The sequence below is a fragment of the Porites lutea genome, chromosome 4, assembly GCF_958299795.1.
Source record: "Porites lutea chromosome 4, jaPorLute2.1, whole genome shotgun sequence".
Classification (NCBI taxonomy): Eukaryota; Metazoa; Cnidaria; class Anthozoa; order Scleractinia; family Poritidae; genus Porites; species Porites lutea.
Window position 1 is genome coordinate 32,502,516 of NC_133204.1, and position 9,525 is coordinate 32,512,040.

Consider the following 9,525-nt stretch of genomic DNA (forward strand, 5'->3'; position numbering starts at 1 on the left):
AAACGATTTTGCCTTAAGTGGAAAGCCTTTGATCTTCTCAACAAGATGAAGTATGATTTGTGGGTGGTGGCGCTGCTGGAGGCCTGTGACATCACCAACAATGGTCGCCATCTTGTCCCCCATCTTGGATTTTTTCAACAATTAGTTAAATGCGATAAATGGAAACCTTTTGTGCTTGACATGTAAAATAACACACAAATAAGCACTTTGTATCATTTCATGTACAAGTTTTACTTTTATCATTGAAAAACGTTGAACATGCATTTGAACTAAAAAATGGCTTGACCGCCCTCTACTTATAACATCATTTCTCGTAATCATAGTAACTGACCATCACTAAACGTATCTCAAAATGCACACGAGGGATAAATGAACAGATACTAAAAAAATCAGGTCCTGATGCTTTATCGTCTAGGAAAAAAATCAAAAAAATCATTAGGGAAAAGCGCGCTGAGGACGAGGTTGGGGGCGAAGGGGTGGGGGGGGGGGGGGGGGAGTGGCAACCAAGGGTAAAGAGTGTCATCATCAGCATTTTGGGAAACTTCATCCGACAATCGAAGACAGTTCCAAGCCATGCATTTTTTGCGTGAGGTCAGAGATAATATTAAAAGAATTTCACACTCTCGTTTAGTTTTTGCAACAAGTGTTGATGGTCTTGCATATTGATTCATGAATTACTACTGAGTGAGAGCCTTTTCTATACTTTTTCATTTTATGGGCCGTTTCTTGTTGGGTAGCATCAGGTTGTTATCATGCAACGATCTGAGTTAACTTATTGTTATGATTGAGTGTGATTAATACTAACAAAGTATAGCGCAAGAACAATGGAAGTTGATTTCAAACTCAACTAAAAAAGCCAAAAACCTAAAAAGTTGAATTACGGGACACTAAATTATAAACCCAATCAGGGAACTAGCAGGATCGTTTAGTATGCAATTATATATGACACCGTATCGTAATTGTCAAATCCTCAAAGGTGGACACACTTTGGCGGGCAAGAATTAATACTTAAGAACTATAGAGAGGAGAAGTCCTTACGTCACATTGCCATGGTAGCAAAATTTTTGAATGACAACAAACCGAAAATTCACTTAAAAGAGAATTCGCCCTATGTTAAACTTCATCGATCTTATTCAATTTCATTTAATTTGTCAAATGTTGGCGGCATTTCTGGGGTTGAATCCAAAAGAATCGTACCTTAGTTTAGAAAAAGAAAGAGAAAACTTTTGTCTTGTGTTCATCTACTCCATAAAGCGGGCAAGTGAAATTAGGACTTTTCTTGTCACAGTCGTGCAACGACGGCTAAGAAATGTACAAAAAAGCGTGATGCACGTGCAAAGTTATTGTTTTGCTTATTAACACCACTCCTATTGTTTTTTACCTATCGTGTTGCCTTCGTATTTGTTGTTGCTTAAGCTCCCAATTATTGAGGTCCAGAAATTGTGCTACCATGGTAACGTGAAGTAACCACTTCTCCTCTCTATTCTCTATATACCTTAGATTCTTTCACGACTGAGGATAGTGCGAAGCTGGAGGATATAAAGAAGGCAGTTTTAATGCCAACCAAGAACAGAGAGGAGCGTAAAGAACGGGTCAAAAAGTACCTGCAGTGGGTAAGAACAATTACAGCAAATAATATGCAGCACCAAGAGCTTATAACCTGGAGAGTAAAACTCCCATGAAATAACTCTTCGCAATGGCTTTATCACAGATCACGTTATCTTTAGCAGTATTTTGAAGTACTTTTTCTGCGCAAAAAAAATGGGAAATGGAAGCATCGCTTTGTATGTGCATGTATACATATAAATTTAGTATATACACACTCAGTGATCTTGGTAATTTAAGCAATCTGATTGGTTCGCTATCTCGGACTATTCAACAGCATTCACCTCCGAGCGAGTGGATAATGTGTGAGGTCGGTGTTTTTCCCAATTTTTTAGAGAACGACCTTTAAAAAGTGGACAAAATCCTAGGGTTGACTTTTTTTAAGGCAAGAAAAGACTTCGAAGGAGTCAAAACGGCCATTTTACATTTACTGTGGCTGAGTTTTGTACTCGATGGGTTGTTTACAACTCCCGTTTATTCGCGGAGAAAAGGCCGTTTTGTGAACTCAGCGTTTCCTAACAAGAAACGTTTATATTTGGCCCACGAATGGAAGTTTATTTACGACAAAGAAATTTGAAAGCAATTGTGTGCAGAAATTCGACGTTTCAAGTAAATAGGAAAAAGAATGCAACAGGAAGACGACGTCTTACCTCAAGCAACCGAGCCGCCACTTTTGTCAGTACTTCATGCGAAGAACGAAACAAAAAAACATTTTTGGTTATAAACTTGGCGAGTCAACAGAAAACAGCAAGCTCTACTTAAATTTCTTCTCAGGTAAGGAGAAAATTCAAGCTTGCATTTGGTTCCATTTAAGCCGTAATGCTGTTGTTTGCAAAGTGATAAACTTGTGAATTGTCGCGTTTGAAATTTGTGCACAGATCTATTTTTAAACTTTTCGTGATTTGATCCGTCAATCAAATCATACTTTTTAATGGTTTCCTCTCTGATTTTGTCGAGATCACTTCGTGTGTATATAGTAAAACAATTATTCTTTTCAATCTCGGTGAATAGTGGCTTTAGAAGATTTAGGAATATTTACCTCGCCGTTTCGTTTCAGCCACTATTCACCTCGATTTCTAAGAATAATTGTTAAATATGTGATACATGAAAAAAAGGTGAAAAATAAATGTGATAAAAACATCAAAAATATATAACTTTTTGGTATCCACTTATTACTGGCTGATTTCTTTTTTAGACTTTTTTTATAATCGAAATTTGCGGAAATCGATCTAAAAATCAACTAATTTGTGAAAACGCCGTTGCGTAGAAGGGAGCTCCGGGTTATGGGCCCTCTTGGCCCGAGGTTAGGGGGGGGGGGGGGTGGGTACTTGGATTAACTTTTGCTGGATGTGTGCCGCTGGCCTCTCAGAGCCCCTACCCCATTATAGTCTATTCTGCGCCAATTATAGACCCCATCTTAGTCACTTTTGGCCAAATATGTAATTTTCGCGATCCCAACTTAGTCACTTTCTATTTTTAAGAACTAACCCATTTTTTAGATTTGAACGAAGAACACTTTCTTTTTCATCTACAGTACAAACATTCTAGTACGTTTGCTAACCGTAAATATGAAAAACTTTCTTTCCCCCAAAAGTTGGAAATGTGCGACCCCATTATAGTCAATCCAGTCGTGAAAATGTGACCCCATCCAGCGGCACATCCCCATTAGCCTCTTATAAGGAAGTACACCCCGGGCCTCATGGTCACGCCAAATCAGAGTGAGAGAGACAAAAATAGGGCAAAAGCCAGATATCAGTAAGGAGCCATTCCTTAATTCGATTCACACAAGTCAAGTCATTTTCACGATGTACAATGGCCTTCAACGCTTACCTGTGAAAAAATTGGAATATTTTATACATTAGGTTTAGACGTTGAGAAAAAGTCGCTCCATATAGTCAGAATTCTCATGCGAACCACCCTAACCTAAGGAGGGAGTCTGGTTAAAATTTGGGGGAAATGATTTGGGAAGGAAATATATGAGGGTAGAATAGGTATACACATAAACCAGTTAGTCCGCTAATGGGATCAGAGGCAACTTAATGTGGTGGTGGTGGTGGTGGTGGAATATCTAGAAATTGTCCACCAATTATTCACTTCATATTTTAATTTTTAACAACCCCCAATATCGATTCACCCAAGTCAAGTCATTTTCACGATGTACAATAGCCTTCAACGCTTACCTGTGAAAAAATTGGAATATTTTATACATTAGGTTTAGACGTTGAGAAAAAGTCGCTCCATATAGTCAGAATTCTCATGCGAACCACCCTAACCTAAGGAGGGAGTCTGGTTAAAATTTGGGGGAAATGATTTGGGAAGGAAATATATGAGGGTAGAATAGGTATACACATAAACCAGTTAGTCCGCTAATGGGATCAGAGGCAACTTTATGTGGTGGTGGTGGTGGTGGTGGAATATCTGGAAATTGTCCACCAATTATTCACTTCATATTTTAATTTTTAACAACCCCCAATATTTTAAATTCAATATTTTCCCATTTTCCCAAAATTTTAAACATCTGCCTCCCCCCGACTAATTTTTCGAAAAATCACCCAAAAATTCTCAAATAATTATTCAAATTAAGAACTGTAAGTTAATCGAGTCAGTTTTTGATTGAATGAAATCCTGGCTAGATATTTGAGAAAAAGAGTGGAAATAAACGAAAAACAATGCTTTAAATCAGCCTGCTTCCAAAAAATTCATGGATTGACCCAAATTAGAAATGTCACCTCTTGTTAATTGATCCAAACGTCGATCTTTTAACAATTAAATGACTTCATTGAAGAGATTACTAGCTATTACTAGGTTCGCCAGGTAGATGAAGAGTTCGACTGGGCTTCTGTACTTACCTTTTTACTTACTATTGCAGTTTGTAGAAGCGCTGACAACAGGCAAGAAAAGTTTGTCTCTTGATGAACCTCTTACTGACGAAGATTGCCAGTTTCTTCGAAGCATTTTTGTGCCCGCCTTTAAAAATCGGTCAATTTTGTCTCTCCCAAAAAATTTTGACGAAGAAAAGATTCAAGGGTACGCAATTGTTTTGAAGATTATTTCTGGTAAGATCCTGCCTGTTTGCTCTGTAGAATACATTTTCAGTGGTTTTTTTTTCTATATAAATATTTTCCTTTCAACTGTTCAGTATTTACCATTTTGCTATTGTGGTAAAATTAGGATTGAATGAGCAAATCAAGAGAAGAGTCATGGTAATATAATAGTTATTAAATGAGGCCAAGTATGACATGAATGATATTGAAGAATAAATGCAGATTGAGATCAGTGTTACCCAACCCCGGACCTATGGCCGAGGTGGATAACAACCTCCGAGATCTGCATGATTCGTCATATCATACGAAAGCCGAATTTGATTTTTTTTTTTTTTTTCAAAATATTTTCTAAGTTCTTTAACATCCTTACCTCCCCACAGATATTCTTTTTTATGCAGATACTCCTAAAATATTTTTATGATTTTGAGAATACTCACGTCGTATAAATGTTTACTAGACGATTCTGTTTATAAATACCACGAGAATTATGATTTTTCGTTCTTGATCATACAAAGGGCCGTCTCGTAAAGAATGTACTAAGTAAACATAAGTTTAAGCATAAGAAACTGGTGATCACCAGACTGAGGACCATAAGTATGAAGAAAAATGCGGACATTATTGCCTTAAAAAATCTTCATTCCTCACACACATCATAGTTAGTCAAGGAGACTGGTTATGAAAGCCGGCAAACATCAAAGGTGAAAACAACGGTTCTGTAGTTTATTTTCGAAGCTTCCTGACCGTGCACAATCCTATGGCGCAGTGATGAGAGCACTCGCCTTCCACCAACGTGGCCTAGAAGTCATGCGTGGGTTGAGTTTGTTGTTGGTTCTCTCCCTTTCTCCGAAAGGCTTTTCTCTGGGTGATCCGGTTTTCCCCTCTCCTTAACAGCCAACTCTTCCAAATTCCAATTAGATTTGAAAGGCATGGACACTTTTCAACCAGTTCTCTTGAACTCCTAAGCGCTCCGTGGGTAAACAAATTACAAGCATTTTATTTTCACGGCAAATTATGACTAAATAAATTAATGCGATGTTTCTATTGGTCACTAAGTTCAAAACGATAAGAATGCTACTGAACATTGTGCACGCCGGTCACGTCCAAAAAAGTAAACAAAAAGTGATGTAACAGCGGGTTTTATAACCATTTCACTTGACTAAATGTGCGCATACGTACAGGGTCAGTTTGTCGTTAGATTAATTGTTAGCTTAAACTGAACTGATTTTGTTAAAAAGAAATCTATGTTCCATGTTGAATCCATGTTCTAGACTTGTCTGAGGAAAGCTGGGATGAAATAGAGAAAGCTTGGGCTGAAGAGGAAGAGCATTTGGAAGACAACAAATGAACTGACTGATGTAACTGTAATCACGTTCTCTGATCTCGATTCAGGTGTCGGTATAGGTGTGATCAGCTTTCGATGTATGTTAAGAAAATAGTTTCAGATGTTGTAGCTGTTTTGATTCAAGTTTTCTATAGTCACTGTCATTGATGCATTGCTCAATGAGATCACTGGAAACACTGAGAAATAGTTTCAAACGCGCTTTTGGGTAATTTTGTAACAAATCAGCTCACAAGCACTATACGTTCAGTTATAATATGAGTGACTTGAGTGTGTACTAAGTCTTGCATAATCTAAAAAAAAAGTTCACCCACAGTACGTCCGACACAGGCTCTTGCAAATGTGAGAGGCACATTTTAAAATTTCTGACAATAAATTTAATAACCATGATTATGTAGTGCCATTACAAAAAGGCATGGTGAAAGAGAAGATTTTAATAAAGAATTTTCATTTTAAATTACTTATGTTATAATGAGTAGTAGGTAAATATAACCATGATATGTGAGGAAAGCGGAACTGAGTTGAAGCTGAAGCAGCTGAAAGAAAAAGATCATCAACTGAGGACTGGTGGACAATAATGACTGATCTTTTTCTTCCTTCCTTTTCCATCAGCCCATCACCCTTGTGTTTTTCTGTTTTAATACGTGTTTTGTTTGTTTGTTTGTTGCTTCACTTTCACCCAACTTTAACTTTAAACTGGCTTTGCTTGCACGTGCGCGACCACTTGCTTTAAATAGGCAGGCAGACCAAACTGAAGTAGGCTGAGAACAAATCAGAAGATGGAATGTTGGCATCGTGATCCTGAATCCCCCCATGCAAGTGAATCCAGTATAGTCTTGGATTCTGGTTTCCGAGCTGTGGATTCTAGAATCCAGGTCCTGGATTCCAGTATTTGTCAGTAGAACTCAAATTCTGGATTCCAATAGTTAGTGGAATTCCGGATTCCTTGAGCTGTATTCCGAAAATACAGGATTTTTCTGGATTCCGGATTCCACGAGCAAAAATATCCCGGATTCCGTCAGTGATTGTGGTTAATAGAATTTGATTTTCTTAGTACACATCAGCCTCCATAAAATACATTGCCTCCGTTGATCAAGAGAGAATCGTTCATTCCCTTTCGCTGATTATTCATTTTCACGACAGCAGTAATAGGCACGATAGTTTTGTTGAAGGTAATAACCAGTCCCCTGTTAATTGAAGTGTAGTACAGACCGGGTTTTACTGTTGCTGTAATTCATAGTTTTTCAATAAAGTTCGCAGTTAAATGAATGAATGAATGAATTAATGAAGAGTCGTGGATGAGAGGACAACGGACGTACCCTCTTACAATACATTTTAACATGTGAACAGTAAGTTCGGACGTCAGCATACAACGGTGCCACTGACAGCCGCTCTCAGTTCATTTATGAGCTTACTGTACCCACCCAAGCCATGATGTAGTGATGTGAAGTGTGAAGGTAGACTACAACAACGTGGTCTAGGCCCTCTACTCTTTTCGAACAGTGGCGTGGGTTCTTTTACGTCCCACAAAAACCAGATAACTGTAAGTGATGTGAGATGGGACCTACGGTTTTTCGACCTTATCCGAGAAGACTAGAAAGTTTAACCATTGCAGATGTCATTACAAAGGCAGCACTTTCTTCTCAGTTATTTAAAGACCCTGAGTGTTGGTCAGGCCGGGGTTCGAACCCGTGACCTCCCGCTCACCAGACCCTTCTCTCCCAACTGAGCCAACCAGGCGACGGTTTTGTTCTCTTTTGATTGCATTTTATCAAATACCTCTCCTGAATAAGCCCAGCCAACAGGAGGGCAATTTACATGCCCATGCGTGCATCCGCTGAACGACAATAGCGTGAGTGCATCAAATCTGATGGCGGGAAATTGAAAATAATGGGGCGCGGTGGAGGACACGTGCATGGATTGTACGAATTGTGGTTAAAATCATGAAACTTGGCAGAAGTGTTTAACTTCATGTGCCTATCAAATGTGGATATGGAGCAATGGCGAAATTATTATGGGTTGTCGAGGTATTTCCGGTATCCAATTAAAACCGGAAGTGTAAAATTTCAAACCGGGAGTAGATTTTAAAAAGCATAATTGATTAATTTAATATATAGATTTAGCCAGGGCTAAAAGCGAAACTCACGATAATATTATTCTCGTTCACTTTTTTTGCACTGCTGCTCATTTTCACCTTGCATTGGTGGCCGCTAGCATTTCGCATTTTGTCACCGCCGCTAAAAAATTTTTATGTTGTCCTTCCAACAAAAAAATGTCTTCTTTGTTTTTTTTATCCATCGCTCTAGATCTCTCGCCTTTTTTCTCGTTGAGTTTCGCTGGCCTGCCGCCTACTTTCTCTTTTTCTCTGTCTTTCGATCTCTTGCTCTATCATGGTTCCAAATTTGTGGACATGACAATTAATCTAAGGTTATTACTTTTGACAACACGGATACGGAAACAATTTCCGCTTTGAGCTTTAGTTGTCTCTGCTTTACAAGACGCAGGTGACTATGCGATTTCCCTCCAAAATAATCTCTAGTTGCATTTGGGTTGCCATACCAGTTGATTGAGTTATTTTACATTAGTATGCCTGCGGTGCGGACAGACGGTCGGTGGTCGGCGGTCGGTGTACGGTCGCGTGATTACCAAATTTTGTGGGATGGGTAGATTTACTTACCCATGGTGCTCTGCTGGCGCGCGCTTCGCGCGCCAGAATTCAGGTTTAAATTGACGGATTAGGGATAATAAACACAAGCATTATTATTCATTCAAAATATTTCCCAATTCTGATTGGCTAAAAGCACCCGCATAATTCACCATAACCAGTTACTGATGACCAAATTTGGAAGAATTTTGTGTTTAACGAGGAAATGACGTCAAAAATGCGGCCTTCTACAGGTTAATCAACGTTAACCGAGAAGACCTGGGGACGAGGTTGAGTTGTTTTGGTTGTGAACTTGAAAAATGGCGGACATTTCACTCGTTTCAAGAGTAAGAACTAGGGGAAAAATAGCTAAAAACATGGCAGGAACAACAAGAAGACAACTCGAAGGGCGACATGTGCTATTTGGAGAATATTTGCGGACCTGAACAACCCTAAACGTGCACTATCGATGGATCGATGGGGGTAAGCATGTTTAGCCATGTTTTTAAACTAGGAATTATTTTGAATAAATAATACAACAATTATTGAATTCGGCTTTCGTGTCATATGAAGAATTAAGGAGATCTCGGAGGGTGTTATCCGCCTCGGCCTACGGCCTCGACGGATAACACCCTCCACGATCTCCATAATTCTTCATAAGATACTCAGCCTCATTCATTAATTGCTAATTATAACTACGTTTTTTTTTTCTGGGTGCAAAAGTATTTATTTTACTGTTAAACTATGGAGGGGGTCGAAAACCTGGTTATATAAAGTGCCAATCCGGTGTAGGTGGTTGTCACAAAGATACAAAGACTCTGTATTCCCTCTCCAAAAACCCCTATTAGTAATTAGTGAAATTCAACTAGTGGTCTGTTATCTGTGAAGCGTTC

At 38.8% G+C, this 9,525-nt stretch overlaps 1 pseudogene; it reads left to right on the top strand.

Moving 5' to 3' along the window:
• Nucleotides 1-6,460, top strand: part of LOC140933317 (uncharacterized) — a 225,109-nt pseudogene extending 218,649 nt beyond the window's left edge.
• The last annotated feature ends 3,065 nt before the right edge of the window (nucleotides 6,461-9,525 follow it).